The sequence below is a fragment of the Ambystoma mexicanum genome, chromosome 11 (genome assembly GCF_040938575.1).
Source record: "Ambystoma mexicanum isolate Mex_15411 chromosome 11, UKY_AmexF1_1, whole genome shotgun sequence".
NCBI classification, from domain to species: domain Eukaryota; kingdom Metazoa; phylum Chordata; class Amphibia; order Caudata; family Ambystomatidae; genus Ambystoma; species Ambystoma mexicanum.
Window position 1 is genome coordinate 255851666 of NC_090934.1, and position 19291 is coordinate 255870956.

General features: G+C 48.3%; 1 protein-coding gene across 3 annotated transcripts in view; it reads right to left on the reverse strand.

Moving 5' to 3' along the window:
* Positions 1-16140, reverse strand: part of TAF12 (TATA-box binding protein associated factor 12) — a 383226-nt gene extending 367086 nt beyond the window's left edge. The window contains exon 1 of one of the 3 annotated variants that reach the window (XM_069622970.1): positions 15972-16140. The gene's annotated coding sequence lies outside the window, so the exon portion shown is untranslated. The remainder of the gene's footprint in view (positions 1-15971) is intronic. The other 2 variants (XM_069622972.1, XM_069622971.1) reach the window with 2 other exon arrangements.
* Between the last annotated feature and the right edge of the window lie 3151 nt (positions 16141-19291).

Here is a 19291-nt window from a genome sequence, read left to right on the forward strand (position 1 = left end):
GAATTGGTTTTTTGAATAAATGAATATTTTGTACTCTGATCTATATTAGACTAATTGAATTTCTTTGGTCTAACTGTTGCAAAACTTGCTAACTACCTCCTGCTATACTAATAGTTGCATGAATTAACACAAATAAATAGATATGATAAAAAAGCTCTGAAAACAGTTTTCAGTCAAAGGTTCTGTGCAACCGGTTGCAGCCCGTGTTGCACAGGGCAGTGTCTCCTATTGTATGGTTGCCCCATCATTTTCTGTGTAAGGAGAAGTTCACAAGTTTCATGAATTTAAAAGTTCACAATGTTTAAAGGAAAGTCATAGCTTGAAACTAAATACATTCTATGGTGTTGCGGCATGCAGGGTAAATATGACTTCCGGTGGTCATGATGGCCCCTGCCTGTCATTAATATCAACTGTTTTCAGTATAGCATTCAATACAACTTTCGCAGGAGGGCAAGGCCACTAACGGACCTCAAGCCTGAGCCAGGTAGGTTCAAGCACAGCATTCCAGCCCTGCGCACACATGAAAGCAATATTTATTGCCATTAGCACTTTGTGCCACATTTGGAGGCAATGCCATGTTTTACTTCAGCAATACTGTAATTAAGAATTATGTATCATCTTCCATTTTTGGGAATGGAATTGCAGGACTGTCTTTAAAACAAATTAAGTACATACATACTGGTCTTTGAAACAGGATATAGTTTGCTTAATGCATCCAGATTACTTATGGTTTGCAATTATTTGAAAAATAACTTTTCTTGCCTAGCACGCCCACGCAGGTCTTTGCCACTTAAGAGTGGAGCAGATGATACTGCTGCACTTAGTCCCTTTGAACTTACAGTGAACAGAGATCAAAGGGTGGAGAAAGACCTGAGGGTAAGAGGAATGCAGACGGAGCTGTGCTTTCATTGAACAGGAACATTTAATTAGCTAGCTATGCTACACAAGTCACAGTTTAATAAGCAAACCTTCAGAATTGCATAGCAAATTGCTATGCAGCACCGCTTATTTTATGCCTTGGTATATGCAAGTCTAAATCAATAAAAGGTGAGGGAATGTCCGGTGGTAATACATTACAATGTTGCAGGAGTTAACCGTCACAAATATATTGGTCTAGATAACACAAGTGCGCATAAATACTTGCATGCAGTATTAATATGGTTTTAAGCTTCTACTAGTATACCAAACCCAGTTGAGCATTAGTTAAAAAGGAGTTGGAAATGGGATTCAGGAAACAGAAAAACAATCAAGGTAGAAATAAGGCATGGTTAATGAAATGGGATCATAACTGTAGTTGTGTGAAGCTTAGAAGCAATACCAGTTGTCAGTCCAATGTTAAAAAAGGGAGCCAATCACAGCTTGCTCACAGGGGTTGGGGCGTCACATACAGCATTCCACACATAGGCCACATCAAAGAACGTTCACATATACACACACAGCAGATGCTTCAGGGTCAGAGTTTGCATCACAGATACAACCATAATATTACAGGTGAATCAAATAAACTAAGGCTACCCAATTAAATAAGGGCAAATATGTTTATGGCAATACGTAACAGGGTTCGAAATGGAGGGGTGATGGGAGCTATTTAGCTCCTGCTTGTAGCCTAGAAAAGCCTGGTTAGCTCGACACCAAACAGCTACCTTAGGCTCCCAAGGCCAACGGATGCTGAACAAACATACCAATGTGAATTTAACTCTCTGCATTTGGGTCAATGTATAAATAAATATTAGAACACGTTGATACATCATTAAAAGCATTAGGGGTCTTTGTTACCAACAAAATTATAAGTTTGCATTTTATGTGGGAGTTAAATTTGCAAATCGCTATGTAATAGCTCCTCATTCCCCAGTGGCAGCTCCTGGTTAATGGTTAACGTAGGATACCGGGGAGCTGCTTTAATCTCAGGCTTACTCAATCTTAATTTCGATCCCTGATGTTAATATCCATCGAGGTCAGGTTTACATAATGTTGGGGCAGGTGTAAACTGCACCCATGGTCCAGGCCAGAGAGGACCACAATGCTAAAGTTATCAGGTGAAAGTTTGCAGTGAGCAATGTAATAGCTTCTGTGCCACCACAGGGTCCCCCATTCCCAAGAGGTAGCAACTGCTTACTAGGCAATGCCAGATACCCAGGGCTGATTTCAGCACCTGTTCATACGTCCATTTCCCTCCCTGAATTTGTATTATTCAAATGTGCCCATTGTAGAAGACCTATTACATTGTGCAGAGTTATTGCCACATGATTGTAGAAGCTATTTTACAATACACAGATTAAAAGTGCAGAATGGAAAAGCAAATGTGCAAAATACTACTATGACAACTTGCATTTTTAGATTTGACTACACTAGCAGCAGAATCTTTCAGATATAGGTACAAATTAAGAAATCATGTGCCATTTACCCAATATGCTCTGTATGCATAAGAAATAACAGCATTGGCAAAGCCAACAACTGGCAAGTGTGATAATACCCGGGCATATTGAGGCCTGTCTGGCAAATGCCTAAGCCCTACACAAGAGCCAAAACTGTTGGGCTTTGCCAAAGTTGGTTTGTAGGAATTCCGTGCAAGAGCAGATGCAATGACACTCAGTGCTTCTAAATCAAGTGATTGGAGGCACACTTCATCACATTTTTTGTGATACAGGGGAAAAAAAAAGTCACATAACATACATTGCCACAGAGGACATTTTCACATACAATCCATTTTTTTACAGCAGAAGCTGATTTGTAGCTGCAATTGAGCCATTACTTTTCAGAAGGATGTTCAGAAAGCACAGAGCTAGCTTAAAGAAATTCTGTGTTTTAGGCATGGAAGGACAGGTAACGGGTGGTTGAATAACCAAACACCGCCGACGCCCGGCCCTCAAGGTTGTCTCTCCCCTCCACTCCACTCTCTCCCACGTCACATGATAGAAGATTTGTCTTATCCCTGGTCTAAAAGGATCACTTTAGAGACCATCCTGGGGTCATATGATGATCATCGAGCTACACTAGAGGTCCTTCCCACATCATCAGACGTCATCACGCTGTTAAAGTCATTAGCAAATATCTCAGAATGGTGGACGATGATTTGGGGATGAGCTTAGGATGAGTTAATGAATATGCTAACATTAGCCCCATTTTAGAAAACTCTTTCCTGATGCTTTTAGGATGACCTACTGATCAGGGACAACCGTGTAATCTTTTAAAGTGATGATTTGGGGATGATTCTGGGATGACCTGCTGATTACTTCAAGAACATGGCCATGAAAAATGTTTGTTCTTGATGATTTGGGAATGACTTACTGATAACTTCAGAACATCAAAGTTTGTAGGATGATATGCGGACCAATACAGATTGTCATTCTGCTTTTGCTTAGTTGCACTTATGCTGAATGATCCCCCATTGCGGCAAGTGTAAAGCTTGAGACTATGGTGGGCCAAAGTAGAAGCCAGAGGCCTAAACATAGCATGCACCCGTGGGAATCCTTTGCCATCCCAGTCAAAAGCAGGCACCCATTACCTTCACAATCCCCAATGTAGCATGGCTAAAGCCTGAGACCATGTTGGGCTAAAGTGGAAGAAATAGGCCTAAACATAGCATGCACCCCCTGGGTGAGAATCCTCTGCCATCCCAGTCAAAAGCAGGAACCCAGCTCCCTCACAAGCAGTACATGTCCATGCTGACTTGTTAGGTAAGAATTGGTGTCCCACTGTGTGAGACTACACAACACTTATCTGCTTGGTATAAGGTAAGCCCACCTTTTGTTATAGGTCTGAACTACACAGGTTGGCAGTGTGACTGAGCAGCCAGGCCTATCTCAAGAGGGATAACTGAGCTGTAGAGCTGTACAAATTAAATCTGTAAATACAAGTAGCCAAGTAACACTTACACTCAAGGTTTCAGTTATAAATAGTTATTTATTTAATTAACATATTTTTTTAAATAAGAGTTCTTTAGAAAGGCAAGTCATGTAACAATGTAAATATACTTTTAAATTACTTTTCAGAATCAGAGCAAGTTAGTGGATAATCTTTGGATATGCTTCATATACAATTGCTACACCATGGGGTGACTTCAATCACAAGGACAGTAATGGCATTTATATATAACACTTGCAGATTCTGAGGTTGCAGAAAGGAAAGGTTTAAAGAAGGAAAAAGGTTTAACAGGTTCTCAGTATATGGGAGGACAAATAAATCTTACAATGAAATCTAGACAAGCCTTTCCCAGCAGTCTAAAAAAAAGTTACCTCCTATGAGGGACAAACCATGTCAAAGTCAGTGGGCTATAAGAGTCTGCAGGAACCCAGGACAGCCAAAGTCAATTTGAAATAGTATGTAGCTGAGGCACTTCTTAGAATCAAAATGTCTTGCACAAAGTTAGAGAGTTTGTTAGAAAATCACTTGTAGGGTCGCAAGCTGTGAAAACAGAGTTGGAATAAACTCTAAAAGAAAGCCACAAAAATTCCCAACTGAGAAAAGCAAGGCTACAAAACAGTGAGGTAAGTACCCCAAGTCTAAACAGTACCTCTGGTTTGAAGAAGAGTGTTCCAGCTGGCTTCTGTCCTGTGACAGCGTTGCAGACCCCGTATTCCTGAGCCTTAGTCGTGGGGACATCTGTAGGGCTCCTGCGGTGGTACTTGCGGCTACGGGCTCTTTTCGGTTCAGCGGCACTTTGCGGGTTTCAGCGCTTAGTAAACAGCACTGTTGCGGATCTCTGGTACCGGTTGGGCTTCCTTCACTCCTTGGGTCTGGTGTGGGGACTCTAGCTCTGGTCGTCCTGCTTCTGGAGGGTCCTTAGGAGACTCCTGGAGCTTCTAGCCGGATTTCAGACGTTTCACTCGACTACGGATTACTCGACCCCTGGCACTTGGTTCTTGCAGCAATGAAGAAGTACAGCCAGACAGGGAAGATGGTCCAGTGGAGTTAGTCTCTGGGTTAGTTGGTCCCACTAACCCAAGGGGAGAAGTCCATTCCGGAGCTTCTCTTTCTGAAAAGGGTGTTTCAGCACAACAGCAGGGCTTCACCGGGCAATTCAAATTTCCAGGAGGATGCAGCAAGCTTTGTTCACGGTTTCTTAGTCGGGCGTTTCTCCCAGTGGTCGGCTCTGCCTCTAGTCCCAAAACGCTCGACTTTTAAGCAGGTTTCTCCCATTCATGCACAGCCTAGGATGTCAATCACACATTAGGGTCGCTGTCCTGAAAGGACAGCCAGCCATTCAGGACTGGTTGCATTCAGGTGTTCCTAGAGACAAAGGACAGGGGAGTTTCGGTACCCTCCCTCACATCCTGTCCTTCCAGACACACTGGAGCCAGAGGCGGGACTCGGGGCTGAAGTGCGCCAACAGCAAGACAAATAAAGGGCTTCAATCTGTTTGACGCACAGAGTAAAACCCAAGAAAGACCTCACAAACAGAAAATGGCAAAAAAAAAAAGACGGGCCGTTTTGATAAAATGGTCACCCCTGGGTGCTATACTGCATCTGAGGGTTCAGCCTGCGGTAGAAAAACACAACGGTAGAAAAAATTAAACCACTGCCACTAGTCATTTAAAAGTAAGGAGGGCAACATACAAATGTTACATGAGAATGTAGGATAAGGGGCTACTAGGTAACCCCCCAGCACTCCCCATAAGATGGTGTCTGCTGGACCCACAAAGAGAAAAGGTAAGTAAAGTCATTTTCACTTTACTATTCTTGGGAACAGTAGTGCACACAAGAAAAAAGGTATTTTGAGGGGGGCGCTGTTTCGCTCGTCACGAATGGCTGCCTGACGTCGAGCTCCGTCCCGAAGGCTGATATTCTTGCCAAAATTCCCCCGTGGTGCATCGTCTTTCCTCTTTCCGTTAACCCCAATGCAGCGCTATTGATCCAGCGCACCCGCTGCCTTAATCTCGGGGCCAGGGACCACGCCGTCACCGAGATACGCGGCGTTGACTCCAGACCGAGAGCCGGCGCTGTTCCGACCCGCTCTTCGGCTCCGGTGCGTCCCCTCTCCGAGGCCGGGGATCGGAGGCCTGCGGGAGTCGCACGCCACGGCCTTCTCCCTCATCCTCCGGAGACCTGCTTAAACCCGGGCGTGGTGCCTGCCCGGGAGTCCTGGACGCTGTGCGGGGCCTCTGCCCTCCTTGGAGGGGTGTTGCGCGCTGTCCCTCCGGCCCTGCCTGGCCCTCCATCTCGAGGTCGGGGTGTGACCGCCTGGTGGCCGAACCAGCTGGAGGCCTTCCTGGACCCAGAGCCCGGGGCATTGTAGAGCGCCCTGCTCCGCCGCCCCTCCTGGGCGGTGTGCTGTTCCCTGGAGCCCCGTGGGACTCTGTGGTGGGGGCCCCTCTTCTGGACCCTTACGGCGGGCCCATAGGCCCCCCGCCTTTATCATTGCCAGCGCCCAGGTGCCATCCATCCTTCCCAGGACTGGAGTCCTGAAACAACGTAGAGCACCCTGCTCCGCCGCCCCCCCTGGGTGGTGTGCTGACTCTCGGAACCCCGTGGGACTCCATAGCGGGCGCCTCTCTCCTGGGCAGTTGTGGTAGGTCCCTGGGCCCCCTGCTCTCATCACTCGCAGCACCCAGGCGCCATCTATCCTTTCCTGGACCCGGAGTCCCGGAACGTCGCAGAGCACCCTGCTCGGCCGCCCCTCCTGCGAGGCGTGCTGACCTCCTGAGCCCGCGCAGGGACCCGCGGCAGGCGCCCCCTTCCTCGACTGTTGCGGTGAGTTCCGGGGCCCCCAGCTGCCATCACCCTTGATCCCGGGGCACCACCTATCCTCCCCTGCCCTGGGACTACCATCGGAGGCTACGGAGATCCGTGTCATTAAGTAAAGAAACTATGCTGTACACCACTCTGCGCACCCCATACTCTCACTCGGTGTTAACACACCAGGACGGCCCTGCACTGTCTGGCGGAGGTCTCTCCCCTTGTCTGAGACCCTCCGGCCTCCCTGGAGTGCCTCGTGGTGGTGACTTACCCCTACACATCTAGGCTGAACTCGAGGACCCTGCGGACTACTATCTCACCACCAGAACTGCACTTACCGCCTGGATGGCATGGCGGGCGGATCCCCCGCCCCGCTGGGACATCCTCTGAACCGGGGACCTCTGCCCTCGACCTACCTACAACCAGGCCTTGATCTCCAGTCTACCTCCTACTTGCCCATATTCAACACGCTGCAGCAAGTCAATAGCCTACTCAGTGGCGGGGGTGGTGCTCTTCCTGACCTCTCCATTGGAGCCCACAGATCCTGGACAAAGTCACTGCCCCGGCCCTCTAGTCTTTAACCCCTATTTCATTCCCAAGATCACTCACTCTGGCAGCCTCACCTGCGGTCCGCTCCACCTGAATCCGTTGTATTCGACTGGAGGAATCTCCGCTGGCCCTGGTGCTGGCTGACCACCCACATCTCGGCAGACTCCACTCCTCTATACAGCGTGGCAGTTAGACTTACCTCTGAGCTCCCGAGTACCCCAATTTTCGTGTCTGACCTTCCCCGGAAGCTCCCTCTCCTCTTTGATTCGCCTTGGTATATTAAATACTCCCCTAGACCTTCAGGCCGCCAATCCATTTGGCGCCATGACTAAAGGGGCAGGGAAGAAACAAAGCTCGATCAACATGTTCACGAAGTCGTCGTCAGGGGCTGTGGCAGCGGAACCTGAACAGGAGCCACCCAACTCCTCGACCTCGACTCCCTCTGACTCTCAGAAAATTATGGAATTCATTCGAGAGGGATTCACCACACTCCACAGTAAACTAGACGACATCAACGGTACTATATTGTCTATTAAAGCCCACATGGAAAGAACTGATGGTCGGGTGACTGAGGTTGAGACACGAGTCAGTGCCACTGAAGATCACCTGGGCACTCTCAGGGCGGAGATATCCTCGCTCTCCACTCGCGTCACTGACGTTGAAAAAAAGAACGAGGACCTTGAATCGCGCTCACGGCGCAATAACCTCTGCATAATCGGAATACCCGAAGATAACAAAGGAGTCTATGGAGGACTATGTTGAGCGCATCTTACTAACCCTGCTTGACTCTCCAAAGCTTCCCCCACAATTCGCGATCGAGAGAGCCCACCGGGCCCTTATTGCAAAACCCAGACCTGGCGCGTCTCCCTGACCTATTATTGCCAGAGTCCTGAACTTCCGTGACCGCGACACCCTCCTTGGGGCAGCAAGAGCCAAGGGCGAGCTCTTGTTGGGGGCTGCTAGGATCCACCTATACCCAGACTTCTCGGTGGCGGTTCAACGAGAGCATAAAACATTCCTAGCTGTGAAGAGAAGACTACGCGACCTAGAGGTCAAATACTCCATGTTATACCCCGCCAAACTGAGGGTCGAACACTCCGACCGGGTATATTTCTTCACAATTCCCGAGGAAGCGTCCAGGTTCATCGATGAACACTTCCCTGGCTGATCCTCCCTTCCGGGGAGCCCAGCTGGCCTTGTGGAGTCTCTTAACAGCTTGTATCCTGTTCTAAGTGCCCTCCAGTCTGGGACACTCATATAGCCTTGAGGGGTGCAAGTAATCAACCAATATATGACCTACCTTACCTCCACGGCTCCCATCCACCACTCTGGAGTTCCAGTTCCAAACACTGTTGGATCCAGTTACATGTTCTATTTGTTTGTTAGGGGGGTCCTTCCTCCCGACCTCGACTATATTGCTTTCACTCTGTTGTTCGTGCCTTCCCCACCCGCATGGAGCCCTCATCGGGTTCTACACTTGGCCATTACTAGCCGCCACTTCTATCCTTCATTTGCCTTACGGTTCGGAGCATCGCCGCCTGGCCAGTCTTCAGGCCCCCTCGGCATTGATGCCACTGGTTTGTATTTGGTTGTTTGGGGTTGGGGTTACCATTCCTCTGTTTGGGGGAGGGATGTGAGAGGGGGTGGGTAATGTTGGGTTGTATGTTAAAAAAAAGGCTTGGCAGTCGCAGGAACGATGGAGTATGGCAGCACGGCCCTGCCGATGTTCCAGTGTTGGGCAGACAGAGCACAATCCTTGGGGATCACTGCATAATTATCCAGTAATTACTAACAAACTCTTCTGAACTGTTGCCTGAAAACAACTTAACACTCATGAGCTGGAATGTGCGGGGCCTGGGAAACTATAAAAAAAATGAGAGAGTTACAACTACAGGCCGAACGACACGGGACCAAAATCCTGTTTCTGCAGGAAACACATGCCTGCACTGAACACTGGAAAGTTTGCCAAAACATGGGGCCCTCAAAAGGTATTCCACCAACTACTCCACTCAAAGCCGTGAAGTCATGACTCCGATCCATAAGAGCCTTAAGTTTAACTCCATATTTACACAAATTGACCCCCAGGGCAGATATGTCCTTCTCCATGGTACCCTGCAGAATAAAGAGATAGTTCTGTTAAACATCTATGGTCCCAACATTGACGATCCAGATTTCTACTCACACCTTGCGTCCCGTCTCGACAGTTTCCCCCCAATCCCAATTCTTTGGGGAGGTGACTTTAATACAATATTTGACGTAGACCTCGACAGGTCGGGCTCTAGACCCCGTCACCTCTCCAGAGCAGCCTACACTACACTGTTATGTCTCCCCCGACTCTCTATGGTGGACGTATGGCACCTTTTGCACCCCGATTCCCGCTCTTCCTCCTTTTATTCCTCGGTACACGACTCGTACTCTCGAATCGACAGGTGGCTGGTGTCCAACATACTTATAGGAATGTATCCAACCTTAAGATCCTCCCCAGAACCCTCTCTGACCATTCGCCAGTGACCATTACCCTCGGTTGGGGCCCAGACCACGACTGCGACAGACGGAGAATGAAACTCTACTCTCTCCTCGATCCTGCTTTTAGCTCTGAGCTTGAGACTGCCATTGAGGAGTTTTTCGAAATCAACACCAACACTGTATCCTCGCAGGCTACCCTCTAGGAATCTTTCAAAGTATATGTTAGAGGGATTGCACTATACAAGGAAAATGGTATCCTGAAAGCAATTCGCAGAGAGATCGCGAGGAGCGAGGCCTCCCTATCCACACTGGAGGCCCAATGCTCGCTTCACCAAACTCCGGAACTTCTAGCATCAATTGGTGCGGAGCTCGACACGTTCCGCTCCTTAGCGGACCGGGATCTGAAGTTTTTGGATAGTCCGGGCCTTGCAAGGAAATACGGTGAGGGTGAGCGTCCAAGCCACCTTCTGGCCAGGCTTCTCCGCCGTGAGTTCGGTACTCCGCCAATTCCTGGGGTTGAGAAATCTGATGGCCACGACACTGCAATAAATCAATTTTGAATTCCACGCATTCTACAAATCCCTATATTCCAATGCGGATAGCGCCTCGTCCATGGAGATTGACTCCTTCCTTGGCAATCTCCCTCTCTCGACCCTCTCCCCTGAGACCACCGCGGCCCTCGAGAACCCATTTACCCCTGAGGAATTCTCAAACGCCATAGACTCGCTCTCATCAGGTAAATCCCGGGGCTCCGACGGTATTCCCGATAAATTTTACAAACACTATAAATCTCTCCTCCTCCCCCACCTGATGGCCCTCTGGGAAGAATCAGTGGATGCGGGCCTGCTCCCTCCTTCGCTGCGTGAGGCCACGATAACCATCCTGCTGAAAACCGATAAACCCCCCACACAATGCGGCTCCTACCGCCCACTCTCGCTCATTAATAGCAATGTCAAAATTTATGCTAAACTCTTGTCCCAACGCCTTGTTCCCTACATGCCATACATTATCCACCCAGATCAAGCGGGATTTATCCCGGGTCGATCCACCTCCCTGAACCTGAGACGCCTTTTCAATATTATAAGCAGAATTAGCCCAAACGTCCAGGCAGTAGCCGCGACACTTGATATGCAAAAAGCCTTTGACTCCGTCTCATGGAAATATCTCTGGTGTGTGCTCGAAAAATGCAAATTCGGTCCCTGTTTCCTCTCCTGGATCAAACTGCTGTACTCCAACCCAGTAGCGAGGGTCCGTACCGAAGATCGGTGCTCCCCCCCTTTTCAGATAGCTAGAGGAACTAGAAAGGGCTGTCCCTTCTCCCCCCTGGTCTTTGCCATTGCAATGGAACCATTTGCAGATATGCTTCGTCAATCCCATGCACACAGGGGCCTACACACTGCAGGTCAATCAGACATAGTATCCCTATACGCGGATGATGCCCTACTCTTCATTCGCTCTCCCGACACCAACCTGGCTCCAATACTGGAAGACATTATCCTTTTCGGACACATCTCTGGCCTCAAAGTGAATTGTTCTAAATCCACTATGTTCCCACTCACTGCCAGCACGCGCCCCCCCCCCCCGACACTCTAGGGTTCACTTGGGCCCAGTCAAACTTCACCTACCTAGGTATAGTGGTGTCTCGCCACCTTGAAACTGTCTTCGGGGAAAATACCAAAAGTACCTTACAAGCCTCACACTGAAGACACTGGGGTGGGATAAACTCCCGATCTCTCTTGCGGGCAGGATAGAGTGTTGAAAATGGTGGTACTACCCCAATTGTTGGCCGGGCTCTGGGTTCTTCCAGGCATTGAATCGTATCCTTAACACTTTCCTTTGGCATTCAGGGGCGGTCTGACTTAAACTCAAAACTTTGGCCGCCCCAATGGAGGTAGGCGGCTTTGCTGCACCTGATTTCCTTAAATACTGGCTAGTCGCACAGCTCCAACATACTTCTCAATGGTTCAATGCGGTGGATCCCCCACCCCATCTTAGACTCGAGAAGCTATCGGTCAATGACCGTGATATCCGCTCCCTAATTGTTACACCCTTGCCGGTAGAACCGGAGTCACTCGACCCAGCGACCTGTACATCGCTCGCCATATCAAAAACTTGGAAGCTATTGGGAATCGCCCTCCATTTCATGGTAATTTACCACTTTGGAACTTCCTCCCTGGGGTCCCGCGTGTGCCTCCTATCATTGTCCGCCGCTGGGCAGAGGCTGGCTTTGAGCTACTTCGTGATGCCTTTGAGCAAGGCAACTTCTTTGAGTGGCCTGATCTCCCATTGTCCCTCAGACAGAGACCCTCAGTCTGGCTCCAGTACTCATCCCTCCGGAAAACCCTCAAACACATCTACTCCAGCTTCCCAGTGATGCCCCCCGACGAACCCATAATCACGGAGCTGACCTCCCCCACACCCTTGCGAGGGAAAGTTTCCAGAACCTATACCCTATTGCAGTTCAGAGATGCCCCACCATTCGCCAAACTGAGACAGTCCTGGGAAGACGACCTCGGGCTGGAAATGACCGACGAACGATGGTCCCGTATGTGTTCCCGCATTCATGGTGTGTCCTACAATTCCCGATTGAAGCCGATTCAATTCAGGGTACTCCATAGATACCATTACACCCCAAACAGACTACACCACGTTTCTAACGACCTACCATCGAGCTGTCCTAGATGTGGCTCTGTCAATGCTGGCTATATCCACATGATCTGGTCCTGCCCGCGCCTCGTTCATTTTTGGAACGCTGTTTGTGCAACAATGTCTGATATGCTTGAAGCCCCCTTCACTCCATCTCCTGTGCGATGCCTTTTTCACGAATTCCCCGAACTCCATCGAGATTCTAAGAAACTAGCTGGTCTATGCATGTTACTCGCAGGACGCTCTGTACTAATTTGTTGGCTCCGGCCTGCTTCACCCACCCACGCTCAGTGGCTCAGGGCGGTTACTTGGGCCTCGGACACTGAAGAATCCTAGGCCATACAGCAGCCTACCCACTGCAGGCCCAGAGATGTTTGGTCAAAGTTACGTGCATATGTCTCCCTCTGACACTGTCTCTGATACCTCATCTTTAGCCATCTCCCCCTGTCGCTCCCCCTCTGCCTGCTGAACAGACCCCCCCTCTGCTTCATATCCACCCTCGCACATCCCGGATGTGTTTATATTGCCTTGATTTACAATATATGCCTGCGATTCTTTCTTTTGTGCACTGTTCCAAATGTATTTGCCTATATGCTTCCGTTTGTTCTTGTATTGCCATGCCAAATACATAAAAGTTTTTTTAAAAAAAAAAAAGAAAAAAGGTATTTTAAACCTTATGAGAAATCTAAAGGATTTCTCAGTGACACTGCACTGAAGTTGATGTGTGTCACCATACAAAAAGTAGATGCATATGAAGTTTGTCAGACTCCCATAACAGTGAAAACACATAATCCAAAAGGTCAAAACACATGATGCAGTGGGAAAAGGGTCTCACTCACTCCAGGGTTAAAATTAAAAAGTTCTAGAGCTGGGGGTCTCTAAGGTTGAAGGGAATTAGAACAGAAATGGGAATTCTCCTTAACATGACTGCACCAATATATGCCAGTATTCACATGCACTCCTTCACACAAGATTCATGTTTGCTTTGCGCAAAATCCAATAATCAAAAACCATAACGAAAAGTACCTCCAGGATAAAAAAAAAAATCAAAAGAAAAAGGATACAAAAAAGAAAGAAGCAATAAACAAACGGAACCACAAAATCCCATCAACTACCCACAACCTACCAAATACAAGCAACAACAAACCAAACAGCAAAGACTAAACACAAAAGACCATGAAAAACACTAATCGAAAGAGGACGCCCACTAAGGAACACAACCCACGCATCATGCCTCGCCACAAGAAAGGCAAGGAAGCCAGAAAAGACAATAGAAATAATAAGAAATCCCAAACCACTCGGGAAGGCACGGACCAGCATGATCCCACAACCCCAAAAATCTCGACAAACGCCTGAGATGGCCCAAGGAGACATACAAATAACAGAGCAAAGAGACTACAATGCTTGCCACCTGTCCACATACGACAACGTGGTAACCAAAACAGTACAGCAACAATGAACCGACAGCCAACAAGCTTCACGAATACAGACCCAACCAGGACACCAAACGGATGACAACTAATAAACCATCCCAACCCGGTCTCCACCATGGACAATACCCCAACCAGAGCAAGGAACAAATTGGAAACCATCACACTCACGCTACACCCCCTTTATCACTAAAACAACAGAGGGGTAGCGACCCTATCCATGGCAAAAGACTCAACAGAAACCAATGACCTAAGCGAAGGAGGCACAGACGTGCTCTTCCTTACAGAAATCTGGCTATCAGACAACTATAAAGCCATCGCGAACGAAGCAATACCCAACAATTATAAATTAATTTATGCCAACAGAGAAAATCGAAGGGGAGGTGGAATCGCAATTATACACAAAAACACACCTGAGCATCTCGAATCACCACAACCAACAGGGAAGACTATGAATCCCTCCTAACCAAGATAGAACTCATCGACCAATCCAACACAGTATTCCTACTGATCTACAGACCATATTCTTACAACCCCAACTTTGCAACAAAACTAGCGGACGAGGCCACCATGCTATCAACCCACCACGACAACCTACGTGAAAGATCCCACCGATACAAACATAGATACAACAGAAGACACACAACAATTGGATCACCAAGGCCATTGACCAATTACCACCAGCTAAAACATTCAAAGCAACACCACCAAAAAAAACTGGCAACAACATGGTTCACAGAAGAACTGAAAAAACACCAAAAAACAACCGCAAAATGGAAACAAAATGGAGAGAACAATACACCAGACAAGACTAAATAAAATACCAAAGACAACTCAAATTGTACAAAGCAACAGTCCTCAAAGCAAAAAAAAAAAAATTAAAAACTCCTACGCCACAAGAATCCCCAAACAATTCATAGAAAGAACTCCATCACCCCTACACAAACACTTTGTGAGGGTCGCTTACACCAGAGCACGGTCTGTGTAGTAGCTGCACAGCAGTTACTGCGTCTGCGAGCATTGGCCTGCGCAGGTTTTATTATATATGTACAGGGTCTGTGTAGTAGCTACACAGCAGTTACTGAGTATGCAAGCTTTGGCTTGCGCAGGTATTATTATATATGTACAGGGTCTGTGTAGTAGCTGCACAGCAGTTACTGCGTCTGCGAGCATTAGCCGGCGCAGGTATTATTACATATGTAGTCACTTACACCACAGCAGGGTCTGTGTAGTAGCTGCACAGCAGTCACTGCCTCTGCGAGCCTTAGCCTGTGCAGGTATTATTAGATATGTAGTCACTTACACCAGAGCAGGGTCTGTGTAGTAGCTGCACAGCAGTTACTCCGTCTGCAAGCAGTATCCAGCGCAGGTATTATTAGATATGTAGTCACTTACACCAGAGCACGGTCTGTGTAGTAGCTGCACAGCAGTTAGTGCGTCTGCGAGCAGTATCCAGCGCAGGTATTATTAGATATGTAGTCACTTACACCAGAGCACAGTCTGTGTAGTAGCTGCACAGCAGTTACTGCGTCTGCGAGCATTAGCCTGTGCAGGTATTATTAGATATGTAGTCACTTACACCAGAGCAGGGTCTGTGTAGTAGCTGCACAGCAGTTACTGCGTCTGCGAGCCTTAGCCTGTGCAGGTACTATTCTATATGTACAGGGTCTGTGTAGAAGCTGCATAGCAGTTACTGCCTCTGCAGAGCCTGAGCCTGAACCGTACCGTACCGTACCGTAAATAAACTTCGGAGCAGCTACTGTGTCTATACCAACAACAGGCTGTCCCGTGGAATTTCAAAACCAGAAGTTTAGAAAATCACGTACTTACAATATTTAATTTCAACAAGTGATAAGTGCAACACAAGGAATTACAGCTTCAACGTGCACTCCTAGAGGATTCAAAGGGGCTCCTCTTAACAAAATAACAGCATACATGCCAACCCTCCCGATTTAAGAGGGAAACTCCCGATTTTTCAGTGAAAATATTGCTATTTTTCACGTTCTCACGCCTAAAAGAAATCTTTGCCCAATACATTCCTATGGGAACATCTTTTTTTCCCGATATTTCGGACGTAATCTCCTGCACAGGTGGGTTGAACTTGAAATGTTGGCATTTATGAAAGGGATAAGAACGTCTAAGTTGGTGGATGCTAAAAGAAATGCATATAAAATTCACTACAAGAGCTGGACTGCATGCACTCACCTGATGCTACCTGGAAACGGGACACGAGCGTTTCGTAAAGGGTAATTTTCTAGTTCCCATTCGAGAAACGGACAATAGCAACACTCCGCCTCCACTTCATCACGTGGGCTGCTCTGCATCACGTGGGTTTCAACGTCCGCTTCATCACGTGGGCTGCTCTGCATCACGTGTGTTTCAACGTTCACGTCATCATGTTTGTAGGCGCTGGAAGGAAGGTTGGTACTAGTTCCCATCCGAGAAACGGACCATCGGTTGTTAGGGCCATTTCTTAGATGGGAAATAGCTGCATCAGTGTGAGTGAGCTAGTTCCCATTAGAGAAATGGCCCTTGTTTGCCCCCTAGTGGCTAAGTCCTGCATAATAATGGGAACTAGCCCACTCACAGAGAAGGCTAGTTCCCATTAGAGAAATGGCCCTTTTTGCTCCCCTAGTGGCCAAGTCCTGCTTAATAATGGGAACTAGCCCACTCACACAGAGAAGGCTAGTTCCTATTAGAGAAATGGCCCTTTTGCCCCTAGTGGCCAAGTCCTGCATAATAATGGGAACTAGCCTACTCAAACTGAGAAGGCTAGTTCCCTTTAGAGAAATGGCCCTTTTTGCTCCCCTAGTGGCCAAGTCCTGCATAAGAATGCAAACTAGCCTACTCCCATTATTATGCAGGACTTGGCCACTAGGGGCAAAAGGGCCATTTCTCTAATAGGAACTAGCCTTCTCTGTGAGTGGGCTAGTTCCCATTATTATGCAGGACTTAGCCACTAGGGGGCAAACAAGGGCCATTTCTCTAATGGGAACTAGCTCACTCACACTGAAGCAGCTATTTCCCATCTAAGAAATGGCCCTAACAACCGATGGTCCGTTTCTCGGATGGGAACTAGTACCAACCCACACTGAGAAGGCTAGTTCCCATTAGAGAAATGGCCCTTTTTGCCCCTAGTGGCCAAGTCCTGCATAATAATGGGAACTAGCCCACTCACACAGAGAAAGCTAGTTCCCATTAGACAAATGGCCCTTTTTGCTCCCCTAGTGGCCAAGTCCTGCATAATAATGGGAACTAGCCCACTCACACAGAGAAGGCTAGTTCCCATTAGAGAAATGGCCCTTTTTGGCCCTAGTGGCCAAGACCTGCTATTTCCCATTAGAGAAGTGGCCCTTTTTGGCCCTAGTGGCCAAGTCCTGCATAATAATGGGAACTAGCCCACTCACACAAAGAAGGCTAGTTCCCATTAGAGAAATGGCCCTTTTTGCTCCTCTAGTGGCCAAGTCCTGCATAATAATGGGAACCAGCCTACTCACATTGAGAAGGCTAGTTCCCATTAGAAAAATGGCCCTTTTTGCCACTAGTGGCCAAGTCCTGCATAATAGTGGGAACTAGCCCACTCACACTGAAGCAGCTATTTCCCATTAGAGAAAGTGCCCTCCGACCTGGAAAGGCAGAAAGGTCCTCTCGTCTAATGGGAACTAGCCCACTCACACTGAAGCAGCTATTTCCCATTAGAGAAAGGGCCCTCCAACCTGGAAAGGCAGAAATGTCCTCTCGGCTAATGGGAACTAGCCCACTCACACTGAAGCAGCTATTTCCCATTAGAGAAAGGGCCCTCCGACTTGGAAAGGCAGAAAGGTCCTCTCGTCTAATGGGAACTAGCCCACTCACACTGAAGCAGCTATTTCCCATTAGAGAAAGGGCCCTCCGACCTGGAAAGGCAGAAAGGTCCTCTCGGCTAATGGGAACTAGCCCACTTACACTGAAGCAGCTATTTCCCATTAGAGAAAGGGCCCTCCGACCTGGAAAGGCAGAAAGGTCCTCTCGTCTAATGGGAACTAGCCCACTCACACTGAAGCAGCTATTTCCCATTAGAGAAAGGGCCCTCCGACCTGGAAAGGCAGAAAGGTCCTCTCGGCTAATGGGAACTAGCCCACTCACACAGAAGCAGCTATTTCCCATTAGAGAAACGGCCCTCCGACCTGGAAAGGCAGAAAGGTCCTCTCGGCTAATGGGAACTAGCCCACTCACACTGAAGCAGCTAGTTCCCATTAGAGAAATGGCCCTTTTTGCCCCTAGTGGCCAAGTCCTGCTATTTCCCATTAGAGATGTGGCCCTTTTTGGCCCTAGTGGCCAAGTCCTGCATAATAATGGGAACTAGCCCACTCACACAAAGAAGGCTAGTTCCCACTAGAGAAATGGCCCTTTTTGCTCCTCTAGTGGCCAAGTCCTGCATAATAATGGGAACTAGCCTACTCACATTGAGAAGGCTAGTTCCCATTAGAAAAATGGCCCTTTTTGCCACTAGTGGCCAAGTCCTGCATAATAGTGGGAACTAGCCCACTCACACTGACGCAGCTTTTTCCCATTAGAGAAAGTGCCCTCCGACCTGGAAAGGCAGAAAGGTCCTCTCGTCTAATGGGAACTAGCCCACTCACACTGAAGCAGCTATTTCCCATTAGAGAAAGGGCCCTCCGACCTGGAAAGGCAGAAAGGTCCTCTCGGCTAATGGGAACTAGCCCACTCACACTGAAGCAGCTATTTCCCATTAGAGAAAGGGCCCTCCGACCTGGAAAGGCAGAAAGGTCCTCTCGTCTAATGGGAACTAGCCCACTCACACTGAAGCAGCTATTTCCTATTAGAGAAAGGGCCCTCCGACCTGGAAAGGCAGAAAGGTCCTCTCGGCTAATGGGAACTAGCCCACTCACACTGAAGCAGCTATTTCCCATTAGAGAAAGGGCCCTCCGACCTGGAAAGGCAGAAAGGTCCTCTTGTCTAATGGGAACTAGCCCACTCACACTGAAGCAGCTATTTCCCATTAGAGAAAGGGCCTTCCGACCTGGAAAGGCAGAAAGGTCCTCTCGGCTAATGGGAACTAGCCCACTCACACAGAAGCAGCTATTTCTCATTAGAGAAACGGCCCTCCGACCTGGAAAGGCAGAAAGGTCCTCTCGGCTAATGGGAACTAGCCCACTCACACTGAAGCAGCTATTTCCCATTAGAGAAAGGGCCCTCCGACCTGGAAAGGCAGAAAGGTCCTCTCGGCTAATGGGAACTAGCCCACTCACACTGAAGCAGCTATTTCCCATTAGAGAAAGGGCCCTCCGACCTGGAAAGGCAGAAAGGTCCTCTCGTCTAATGGGAACTAGCCCACTCACACTGAAGCAGCTATTTCCCATTAGAGAAAGGGCCCTCCGACCTGGAAAGGCAGAAAGGTCCTCTCGGCTAATGGGAACTAGCCCACTCACACTGAAGCAGCCATTTCCCATTAGAGAAAGGGCCCTCCGACCTGGAAAGGCAGAAAGGTCCTCTCGGCTAATGGGAACTAGCCCACTCACACT